Source organism: Schistocerca serialis, chromosome 4, assembly GCF_023864345.2.
Source record: "Schistocerca serialis cubense isolate TAMUIC-IGC-003099 chromosome 4, iqSchSeri2.2, whole genome shotgun sequence".
Lineage (NCBI taxonomy): Eukaryota > Metazoa > Arthropoda > Insecta > Orthoptera > Acrididae > Schistocerca > Schistocerca serialis.
In genome coordinates this window covers 417,972,239-417,984,572 of record NC_064641.1, presented here as the reverse complement: position 1 = coordinate 417,984,572, position 12,334 = coordinate 417,972,239, and the positions used below count along the sequence as shown (strand labels likewise).

At 54.5% G+C, this 12,334-nt stretch overlaps 1 pseudogene; it reads right to left on the bottom strand.

Moving 5' to 3' along the window:
• Positions 1–1,117: 1,117 nt before the first annotated feature.
• LOC126475650 (large subunit ribosomal RNA) lies at positions 1,118–10,953 on the bottom strand (annotated as a pseudogene).
• Between the last annotated feature and the right edge of the window lie 1,381 nt (positions 10,954–12,334).

Sequence of the window (12,334 nt, the reverse complement as noted above, 5' to 3'; positions counted from 1 at the left end):
TCGTCCCCTCCATCTACCCCTCCTATCGACTTTGACCCTGCCCTGGCCCCCACTTCCGGTGTCCTTTCCTTTCAGCACCATCCCTCCCATCTCTTCTCTTCCCTTCTTTTTCCTTTTCCCCGTCCCCTCCCTCCCCCCTCTTCCCTTGGGCTTCCTCTCCCCCTTCCTCCCTCCCCCTATCTCCCCTGCCTGTGGCATCTCTGCTCTCCCCTCCCACTCCCCTTCCTCCCCTTCCTCCAGGTCCCCAGACTCGCAAACGCATAGTGAACATTCGCCCGCCGGAGATCATCGCCTTCTGTGTCTCATGTGTGTGACGTCGTTTATTGTTTTTGGTGTCCACCATCCCACTACTACATTCACTTGTGCCATCGGATTCATCAGTGTTCTGTGCGCCGTGCCAACGTGTTTTCAGTGTTGTTATCGTCATGTGTGAACGACTCCGTGTTTTTTGTGTCTCTGTGACCTCTCTCTTTTGCCCATCACTATGTTAATTATCATTCTCCGTTCTGATACAATTGTAAACACTCTGGCTGAAGAGCGGCGTAGTGTGCCGCTGGCAGCCTACCTAATTTGTACAGGTATTAAAATAACAATAAGGTAAAAAAAAAATTATCACCACCCACACTAACCACCCCGTGGACTTGGCAACCACACACCCTATACCAAGTCTATTTTCTTAAAAAAAATCATGTGATATTTTATTTCACATTCATAGTATAAAGGTATTGTAGTTCACTGTACTGCGGTGTACGCTATGTTACCACACGTCGCTGAGGCTGGCGAAAACGTACCACTGCCTGCAGGGCACCGTGACCACCGCACGACACCCTCTCGACACCACTGCCTCCACGCGACGCTCCGAGAGGCGGGCCGACACCGCCCGTCTGCCACCCAATCACCGGCACCTAAAGCGATACGCTATAGCGCGGCATTACGCAGCGCGCCCGGCCGCGCACGGAGGCGGCACCCATCGTAGCGCCCAGCCCGCTGCACCGAATGCAGCGCCCTGGATGCAGTGCGACCGCACAAACCAATACGCCCAGAGGTACGAAAAATAGAAGCAAGGGGGCACACGTGCCCCTGGCGCCCAGCCCCGGGGGTCTCGTCTCGTGACACGACGAATCCCCCAAGCTAGAGATGAGTCTCAACAGATCGCAGCGTGGCAACTGCTCTACCGAGTACAACACCCCACCCGGTACCTAAGTCGTCTACAGACGATTCCGAGTCCCGACATCGAAATTTAGACACCCATGGTCGACCGGTAGAGGCAGGGCGGCGCTCGGAACAGATCCCAGACAGCGTCGCCCGAGTGCCCCGTCCGGTAAAACAAGTTGGGCCCGTACGGCGCGGCGCCACGTGGGTCAACCGCACCTAGTAAAATGACGTATTTTCGAGCCTTTCGAGTCTCAAGACTCCATAGAGATATCGTTGCCACAATGGATAGACAGGATTCGGCCTTAGAGGCGTACAGGCTTAATCCCACGGATGGTAGCTTCGCACCACCAGCCGCTCGGCCGAGTGCGTGAACCAAATGTCCGAAGCTGCGGTTCCTCTCGTACTGAGCAGGATTACTAGCGCAACGACACAGTCATCAGTAGGGTAAAACTAACCTGTCTCATGACGGTGTAACCCCAGCTCACGTTAGTGGGTGAACAATCCAACGCTTGGCGAATTCTGGTTCGCAATGGTAGGAAGAGCCGACGACATCGAAGGATCAAAAAGCGACATCGCTATGAACGCTTGGCCACCACAAGCCAGTTATCCCTGTGGTAACTTTTCTGGCACCTCTTGCTGGAAACTCTCCAAGCCAAAAGGATCGATAGGCAGTGCTTTCGCATTCCCTATGCGTACTGAACATCGGGATCAAGCCAACTTTTGCCCTTTTGCTCTACGCGAGGTTTCTGTCCTCGCTGAGCTGGCCGTAGGACACCTGCGTTATTCTTTGACAGATGTACCGCCCCAGTCAAACTCCCCGCCTGGCAGTGTCCTCGAATTGGATCACGCGAGGGAGTAAACTGCGCCGCACACGCGGACACGCCGGTGCACACGGACGCACGGCACGCGCAGGCTTGCACCCACACACACTGCACACTGTGACGCATGGACACGGAGCCGCGGCCCGAACGTAACGCTAACACGCTTAGCTCGAGAACACCGTGACGCAGGGTTGTTATACCACGACGCACGCGCTCCGCCTAACCGAGTAAGTAAAGAAACAATGAAAGTAGTGGTATTTCACCGGCGATGTTGTCATCTCCCACTTATGTTACACCTCTCATGTCACCTCACAGTGCCAGACTGGAGGCAAGCTCAACAGGGTCTTCTTTCCCCGCTAATTTTTCTAAGCCCATTCCCTTGGCTGTGGTTTCGCTAGATAGTAGATAGGGAAACTATTAATAGAGTACTGATGTACAGCAGAATGTTTGCCTTCCACCAAAGGGCGAGAATCGACTTTACCCCAGCGTTGCCACCGCAGGAAGCGATCTTGGAAAAACGACCCCCACACCGTCACCATTGTGTGGGGGTACAGACCCTCTATATCCTCAGAGGAGCACTCTTTGCCACCGGGGGTCAGGTCTCGTGGCCTGCCGTCCAGTGCCCATGGGGAACCGTGTGGAGGTGGTGCCGCCGTAGCATCCACTTACAATGGGCATCAGCCGGCGCACATTTCCCCTGTGGTTAGCAGGGTCTACAGCACTCCGCTTGGGCTAGCCAGGCCTTGGCCATCGTCAAGCCCGGAGTGTTCTGGTTTCTTGGAATAGAGTCCAGTCGCAGCTTAGTCATCGGCGGCCCACGAGTCGGCGTCTGAATCATTGCTGCTGGCTTCCGGAGTTGTGTCGGGGTCATGGAGCATTCCTGCTCTTTCCCTCACGAGTTCCAGAGCCCTCCGCTGGAGGTATTGTTCCAGAGCCTGTGCAGATATCACAGAGGCAAGAGTGTCGAGCACCCTCCCGTGCACTCTGCTCCCGAGTAGTGCTCTAACGTCTGTGTTAGGGGGCAGTTCACCTTCCCGCACTTCAGCAAATTGTGGGCAGTCCCACAGAGTGTGCTCTGGGGATCATTCCTCGCCACAGTCGCAGTCTGTGGTTTCTCTTTTGCCAGTCCTACACAAATAGATGGAAAAGGGGCCATGTCCCGTCAAGAAGTGCACCAGTCCCCGTGAAGGTTTCAGAAACCGGAGATTCATCCACTCTCTCACATTGGGGAATATGTGGTGCACGCGCCTGCTTGTGTGCAGCGCGTCCCACCTTTGCCGCCACTCGTCAAGGAGCCAGTTCCGGACTTCAGCAACGCTGTCTGCCAGTCTTGTGAAACAAGGCTTGGTCTTTGCGACATACGATCTCGATGAGTGCAGAGAACAGTCTGGACTCATCGAGGTGGACTCCCAGATACCTCGTCATGCGTGTTCGCCTGATAGCTCCATCGTTGGCACCGCCAGTGATTTGGAGTACAGGGTTCCGCGCCAAACGGCCGCGCAACAAGATATACACAGTATTCTCCGCAGGCAGCCTCAGCTTCACTTTCTCGCACCACTGCTGCAGGGCATTGAGCGCTGCGTTGCAGTTTACTTCCAAGATTACCTGAGAGTTACCTTCTATCACTAGAATGATGTCATCAGCGTACGCCACTACGCCTCGCACTTGTCGCAGTTCTCCAAGTTCCTCCAGCACTGATTCGAGACCTACATCCCAGAATATAGGACCGAAGACCGAGCCCTGTGGGCATCCCTTAGTGATCGACTTCTCAACCGCCCGCCCCGGGCACCGCAAGACCGCCTGCTGGTCACGGCAGTTGTCAAGTAGGCACCGGTACAGGGGCCCAGGACATTCCAACTTCCTTAGGCTGTCGAACAGTGCCGGCCACCATAGGTTGTCGAAAGCCCCGGCAATGTCAACCATTATCCCCAAAACGTACTTAGCTTTAGATGTGTCCACCAGCAACATTGCCTTGTTTATAGCATCTTCCGTACACAGGCCCCTCCTGAATCTCTACTGGTCGGGACTTTGTCCCGTAAGCTCCCGGTGTTGCTCTAGCCGGAGGCATAGGAGCTTCTCGTGGAGCTTGGCCATGGTGTTCAAGAGACAGATGGGTCGGTATGATTTCGGCACTTCCGGATCCCTGTCCTCACCCTTTCGCAGAATGACCACTTCGGCCAACTTCCACGACACTGGTACCCATCCCTGATGTAAACACTCATTGTAGAGGTTTGTCAGGTAAGGGCAGATCTCCATGCACACAGCATGGAGAACCTCGGCAGAGAGTCCATCATGGCCCATCGCCTTTTTACGGCGCAATTCAAGAATTGCAACGGTAACTTCACGTTCAGTGAATGGAGCAACCGGCGTCTCATCGGCGTACACCTCATTGAGTTGTCGCCTCAGATTCCCCTGTTCCTCACCCTCATCTTTGCTACTATCATCGGGCAATAAGGTACTCATGAGGAGGTCAGCTGATTCTTCCCAGTCACTGTTGTGGCTGCCATCGATCTTCCTTAGGGTCGCCAGGACCGTTGGTGACCGAACTTTTGACGCAGCAATCTTGTACGGCGTACCCCAGGGGTCAGACGCCAGACTGCCAATTCTCAGTCTGTACCGTGTGCAAAGTCCGCTTAAACACCGCCTTGGCCCGCCTGTACCGCGCCAGCGTGGCCTCACGCATGTGATCGCCAATGCTGCGCTGGTAGTGCCGCCGCGCCCTTCTGCATTCACGTCGGAGATGCTGCAGCTCAGGGTTCCAAGGCGACCTAGGCGTTTTCCCTGTGTGGGCCAATGGGACTGCGCCTGTTGCTGCTGTCTGTATGGCCACCGTCAGTTCCTCTGCAGCTTTGTCCACGTCCACAACGCGATCCATTGGCCAATTCGGTACTACTAGATTTTCTCTTAGTCGATCCCATTCAGCCTTTCGCTAGTTGTACTTGACGATGCCGTTCACCTGTTCTTGAGGAGGAGGCTCCCCATCATAGGCTACAGTGAATGTGATCAGATTGTGGTCACTTAGTGTCGTTCCCCGCCACACCTTCCAATTCTCCGCATGGAGATGCGCGTGTGCACTCTTGAGTGTCACATCAATGTTCGAGGTCGCCCCTCGGCGACCTTCGAATGTTGGTGGGAAGTTTGGTCGGTTCAACACTTCTAGTCCGACCTCGTGAATTGCTACCACGAGTCTCTCACCTCGCCTAGCGTCGCGTCGCGCGCCGAGAGGCGTTATGTCACTGCACTGTGCCATAGGGGTGACATGGCGTTCGCGTCCATTGTGCAAATGAGCAAGTCATTGCGGTAGAACCCAACCGCCTCTTTTAACTGGTCAATATACGGTCTCTCTCGGTGTCTGTACTCGAAGTACATGTTGAGCACGAAAAGGTGAAATCGCCATGCATCTGTTGCTTAGGTGCGCCTCTTTGACTGCTCTGAGAGATCGATTTAGCACAACGATTGCTGCCATAGGGTGCTCTCCCCCACCCAGGATCTGAGATGTAGTCGGCATATATCGGATCTTTCAGTCCCTGGAGTAGGGTTCTTGAAGACATAGAATGTCTAGAGACTCCTCCTCTGCTCGGCGTCGTACCTCGTGCACCGCTTGCGTTCGCGCGCAGTTCAGCTGTCCTATTTCAACCGACACGGGCATTGTGATTTTTCACAGTCCAGTCAGCAACAGGTGAGGCAGCAGCCGGTAAGGAGACGGTTGACGAGAGGTCTTGTCTCCCATAGACTGTTCTCTGGATTTTGTGTTGAGTGAGAATCTTGTAATATTCACACTCTTTACCTGGCGTTACGCATGTACGGTTACGCTTTTTGCACGGGATGCAGACCGCCCGGTCCCCCGCCTGTCTACAATCCTTTCTCATGTGGCCGTCCTCGCCACAGTGCCTGCATGTTATTATACTCAGGTCCTGCTTGCAGAAACTTGCCGAATGGTTCACATCCTGGCACCGCGTGCAGACGACCAAGTCCAGGTAGTCATCGACTGGCATGGACTCGAAGTCCATGTACAATCGTTTCTGCCTTATAATGGTGACTCTGAGTCTGGGGCTTACTTCTACCACAAGATGTGATGACTGTTTGCCCCTTGGTCCAGTCTGGAACTTCGGCTTAAACTACTGGCGGAATTGTGTTTCCGAAAGTCTTCCAAGGTCGTTTTGCTTTCGAGTTAGTTCAACGACAGCCTCATTCTTCATGACACAAGGTACATGATATATGAATATCTGCGGATTGAGCTTTTTCGGTAGCTCACACTTCAGTGCTTCTGTCAGTTGGGTGTTTGCAAGCAGCTTCTGGCGACCAGTCTCAGACGCCACTTTAACGATGAGTGTCGGGCCGTTTGTGACGTCGCGTGAGAACTTCACACCTTCGACCTCTGGCTTGACCAGGGAGATGAACTTCTTTTTCACTTCTGCACCACTTTCGTTACCCTTAGACTTGATGAAGAGCGTAGCCTTCTCATTCTGGGCCTTGGTTATCATCGCCTGCGTCTTCCGTTCTGGGGAGGGTGGAGTGGTGGCAACTTGTGCAAATGTCTTGGGCAGCGCCGGGGGCACAGCCTTCGTCCTCGCCAACTCCTCCTCCAAGGCGTCTACCTTTCCTGAGAGAGCCGACTGCGCCATGGCCCAGTCAAACAACTTAGCTCTCAATTGTCTCTTGAGATCCCCCAGATTTGTCTCCTCGACCAGTTGCCCCGGTTTGAGAGAGTAGTCTACGAGTTTCGGGACGTCTTCGAGCCACTTCGCGATAAGCTTCACGGTCGCAAGATCGCTAGGGCTTACCTTGTAGCGGGACGTGCCGTCCTCGACTGGGCCGCTGGGCTGTTGCCCAACTGCCTGCGCCGAGTCCGGCTGCTTGTTCGGCTTTCGTCTCTTCTGTCGGGTCCGGGACTTGCGCCCTTCGGTGCTCGACATTGGCGTAGAGGCGCGGTTACTGCTGTCGCTTTCACTGACTGGGCCGCTGGGCTGTTGCCCGGCCACCTTCGCCGGTTTCCGCGCGCTTTTCGCAGTCTCCGACGGTTGCGACTTCGGCTGTGCGGCCGCCGGAATCTCGTTAATCCATTCATGAGCGTCACTAATTAAATGACGAGGCATTTGGCTAGGTAGGTGGACAGCCTCGCGGCTATCTTGTCCAAGTTATTATAATGCCACTGTTGGGGCAAGGAAGCAAACATGTCTGGATTCCTACACCTAGATTGCCTTCTACAGATGGTCGCAGAACGGTGCTCATTCTTGTCAAGCCGTCCACCAAACTTTACGCATGAACTGCTGGTGTATTCTAACACTAGCTGTTATGGTGTTACAGATGAGTTCCCTAGTGAGGAACTGGCAGAGATAGAAACGGCTCCATATAGCCTTATTACGGGGTGCCCAAGAAACCCGTACAGTAACAACGAGCGGCATAATATCAGGCGGGCGGCTTAGATTGTATATCCGCTGGAGTGCGCTGAGAACTGCTGGCTGCTCGTACTTCTGCCTCTACATCATTTTGGCACGATTGAGACTCACGGTATATTCATATGTTATGGTCGTTTCAATTATTGTCCCAATACCCGTCCTGGCTTGAAATCCGGACCGTGGGTAACTAGAAGATCTGGGACATACCGATCCGAGTTGATAAGTGTGATAGATGGCGTTGTAATCACCTTGTACCCTTTGTGCTCAAGTGCTTTTTGGATGGAGCTACCAACTCGGTCGTAACTATCTATTCTAGCGAAATGGGTAAGTGGGCAACGTTGGAGGACATGCTGAAGAGTCTCTTTCCTGTTCCTGCAAGGACCTCCTGCTCTGCAGTTGGTGGCAGGACACCGTATATACGGGGCTCCTCTGGTGGGCTACAAACCAACTCGCAGATGGACTGCACCGATGTATTGCCTACCTGTCCAGAATGGTGGAGGGTCGATGATCCACTTACAGCACTCGGAGGCATGTTGACAATTTCCAAGCCACGGCCTAGTGCAGGATTGTGTAACCGTGCCCGCCAATATCTTGTAACCCCAACAGATGTTGGGACAACCACTGAAACTTTAACTGTTAGGATTCTCTTGCGCTTGGCTACATGCTTGGACACGGTTTCTGCTTTGGTGGTGGCTTGCAAAGAGAGTAATAGTTACTCCCACTGTTTACCCGTGATTGCTTGAATTTCTTCACGTTGACATTCAGAGCACTGGGCAGAAATCACACAGCATCAACACCCACTAGGGCCATCGCAATGCTTTGTTTTAATTAGACAGTCGGATTCCTCCAGTCCGCGCCAGTTCTGAGTTGATCGTTGAATGGCGGCCGAAGAGAATCCGCGCCCCCGCGCTTCCCCAGAGGAGCACGCTAAGGCGGACGCGGCCTTGCAGCAAGGAAGATCCGTGGGAGGACAAGGCATGGGACCGAGCTTGGATCCTGCACACAGGTTGAAGCACCGGGGCGCAAACGCCGCGCAGGTACGCGCATCCTGTACCGCCGGCCAGCGCGAGGCCGACCAATGGCGAGAGCAGACCAGGCCCGCGCTAAACGCCCGCACTTACCGGCACCCCTACGACACTCACCTCGCCCAGGCCTGGCACGTTAGCACTGACCCACTTCCCGACAAAGACAGACACGCCCCGATCCTCAGAGCCAATCCTTATCCCAAAGTTACTTATCCAATTTGCCGACTTCCCTTACCTACATTATTCTATCGACTAGAGGCTCTTCACCTTGAAGACCTGCTGTGGATATGGGTACGAACTGGCGCGACACCTCCACTTGGCCCTCTCCCAGATTTTCAAGGTCCGAGGGGAATATCGGGGCACCGCCGCAACTGCAGTGCTCTTCGCATTCCAAACCCTATCTCCCTGCTAGAGGATATCAGGGAACTCGACCGCTCATGCGTAAAATAATACTCTTCCCCGATCTCCAGATGGCGTCTCTGGGTACTTTTGGGTTACCCCTTCAAACACCTCCAAAAGAAGGGCCCGATTTGTATCGGTTCTGCTGCCGGGTTCCAGAATACAAACCGGATTCCCTTTCGCCCAACGGGGGCCAGCACAAAGTGCATCATGCTATGATGGCCCCCATAAACATCGGATTTCTCCTAGGGCTTAGGATCGACTGACTCGTGTGCAACGGCTGTTCAAACGAAACCCATCTCCGCGTCAGCCCTCCAGGGCCTCGCTGGAGTATTTGCTACTACCACCAAGATCTGCGCCGACGGCGGCTCCAGGCAGGCTCACGCCCAGACCCATCTGCATCCACCGCCACGACCCTCCTACTCGTCAGGGCTTCGCGTCCGGTCGCAGTACTGGCCATGACTGCCAGACTAACGGCCAAATATAGGCACGACACTTCAGCGCCATCCATTTTCAGGGATAGTTGCTTCGGCAAGTGAGTTGTTACACACTCCTTAGCGGATTCCGACTTCCATGGTCACTGTCCTGCTGTCTTAAGCAACCAACGCCCTTCATGGTTTCCCATGAGCGTCGATTCGGGTGCCTTAACTCGGCGTTTGGTTCACCCCACAGCGCCAGTTCTGCTTACCAAAAGTGGCCCACTTGGCACTCTGATCCGAGTCGTTTGCTCGCGGCTTCAGCATATCAAGCAAGCTGCAGATCTCACCCATTTAAAGTTTGAGAATAGGTTGACATCGTTTCGGCCCCAAGGCCTCTAATCATTCGCTTTACCGGATAAGACTCGTACAAGCACCAGCTATCCTGAGGGTAATTTCGGAGGGAACCAGCTACTAGATGGTTCGATTAGTCTTTCGCTCCTATACCCAGTTCCGACGATCATTTGCATGTCAGAATCGCTACAGACCTCCATCAGGGTTTGCCTTGACTTCGTCCTGGCCAGGCATAGTTCACCATCCTTCAGGTCCCAACGTGTACGCTCTAGGAGCGCCTCACCTCGCAATAAGGACGAGACACCCCGGGAGTGCAGAGGCCGCCGCCCCGTTAAGGACGGGGAAGCCGCATCCTCCCTTGGCCCGCGCGAGGCGAGACCTTCACTTTCATTATGCCTTTAGGTTTCGTACAGCCCAATGACTCGCGCACATGTTAGACTCCTTGGTCCGTGTTTCAAGACGAGTCGTGAAATTATCCAAAGCTGAAGCGCCGCTGACAGGAGCGATTATTCCGCCCGAGACCATCCTGAGCTAACAGTGGTGCGGATCCTGGGCCGGGCCAGGTCGGTCCATCATCCGGGAAGAACCGTGCGCGCTTGCTGGGAGCCCGAGCGCAAAAAGGGGTGAATCGACTTCTTCAGATATACCGCCGAGCAGCCAGCCAGGACACTGGTGCTCTGCCCAACAGACGCGAACTGAGGCCCACGGAAGCACAGGCTGCACACCCAGGTCATAGGCTGGCTCCCAATGGGTCGCGACGTCCTACTAGGGGAGAAGTGCGGCCTACCGCACACCAGAACGGCCCCATCCCGTGGTGAGTGGAAAGGCAACCGGACACGACCCCGCCGCTGATTGCTCCGCGCGGGCGGCTGGTCCCATCTGCCGAAGGCGGGGGTCAGTGGCTGGATGGACGTGAATCTCACACGTTCGACCTTTTGGACTTCTCACGTTTACTCCAGAATGCTTTCAAGTACTTTTGAACTCTCTCTTCAAAGTTCCTTTCAACTTATCCTCACAGTACTTGTTCGCTATCGGTCTCGTGGTCATATTTAGTCTCGGATGGAGTTTACCGCACACTTGAAGCTGCACTCTCAAGCAACGCGACTCGAAGTAGAGGTCCCACAGACGCTCGCACCAGCCGCTCCGGGCCTGGCACCCTCTACAGGTCATGGCCTCATTCAAGTTGGAATTGGGCTCGTCGCGAGGCGCCGGGGTAGTGGACCCTCCCAAACACCACATGCCACGACAGGCGGCAACCTGCGGCGTCGGTGCTGGACTCTTCCCTGTTCGCTCGCTGCTACTGGGGGAGTCCTTGTTAGTTTCTTTTCCTCCACTTAGTAATATGCTTAAATTCAGCCTGCTCTGAGATCGTTGTACGAGGTGTCGCACGCCACACCGCCAGCCAGCAGTGCACGCTACCGAGACAGTACTGATATGTGAATCGCCAGGCGACGGGCGCGCATCGCACGTTTGAGACGCGGCTGGCCCCATAGGGGGCCACGACACTCCATGGTCTCTGATGCGGGACAAATGCGGCGCGCTTCAGTATACGTAGCCGACCCTCAGCTAGACGTGGCCCGAGAACGGAATCCATGGACCCCAATGTGCGTTCGAAACGTTGATGTTCATGTGTCCTGCAGTTCACCTGTCGACGCGCAATTTGCTCCGTTCTTCATCGACCCACGAGCCGAGCGATCCACCTTCCTGGGTGGTCTTTTTTAGTTTCCACTTGCAAAACAGTTGCATAGGCGGGACTGAGGCGTTTGACGGCACTTGTTCCAGTGTTTTTTCCAACGGCCTCACGGCCGATGGGCGTCGTACGGCTCCACTCCGGAGCAGACAGGCACTCGGGCGAAAGTCATTCAAAACCGGCGCTAGGCGCCAGGTGCCGCAGGCCAGCCGCTCCAGAGCTTCAGCGCTCGTACCACACAAATTTTCCGTTAGATTTGAAAAGCTCGCGTGGTTCCGCACGGGGGGCATGGATACTGCGAGCCGTACAGGTAGCGTGTTGCACGAGACGACACGCACATCGAAAGACATGCAGTCTAGTCAGTAATGATCCTTGCGCAGGGTCACCTACGGAAACCTTGTTACGACTTTTACTTCCTCTAAATGATTAAATTTGGTTATCTTACCTGTAGCATCGGCAACGACAGAGTCGATGCCGTGTACCAGTCCGAAGACCTCGCCAAATCATTCAATCGGTAGTAGCGACGGGCGGTGTGTACAAAGGGCAGGGACGTAATCAACGCGAGCTTATGACTCGTGCTTACTGGGAATTCCTCGTTCATGGGGAATAATTTCAAACCCCAATCCCTAGCATGGAGGTGGTTCAGCTGGTTACTTCGACCTTTCGGCCTAGGAAGACACGCTGATTCCTTCACTGTAGCGCGCGTGTCACCTAGAACATCTAAGGGCATCACAGACCTGTTATTGCTCAATCTCGTGCGGCTAGAAGCCGCCTGTCTGTCTAACACGGAAAGTAATCGCTGACAGCACGAACGATGTCACACGACTAGTTAGCAGGGTAGAGTCCCATTCGTTATCGGAATTAACCAGACAAATCCCTCCACCAACTAAGAACGGCCATGCACCACCACCCAGCAAATCAAGAAAAAGCAATCAATCTGTCAGTCCTTCCAGTGTCCGGGACTGGTGCAGTTTCCCGTGTTGAGTCAAATTAAGCAGCAGGCTCCACTCCTGGTGATGCCCTTCTGTCAATTCCTTTAAGTTTCAGCTTTGCAACCATACTTCCTCTGGAACCC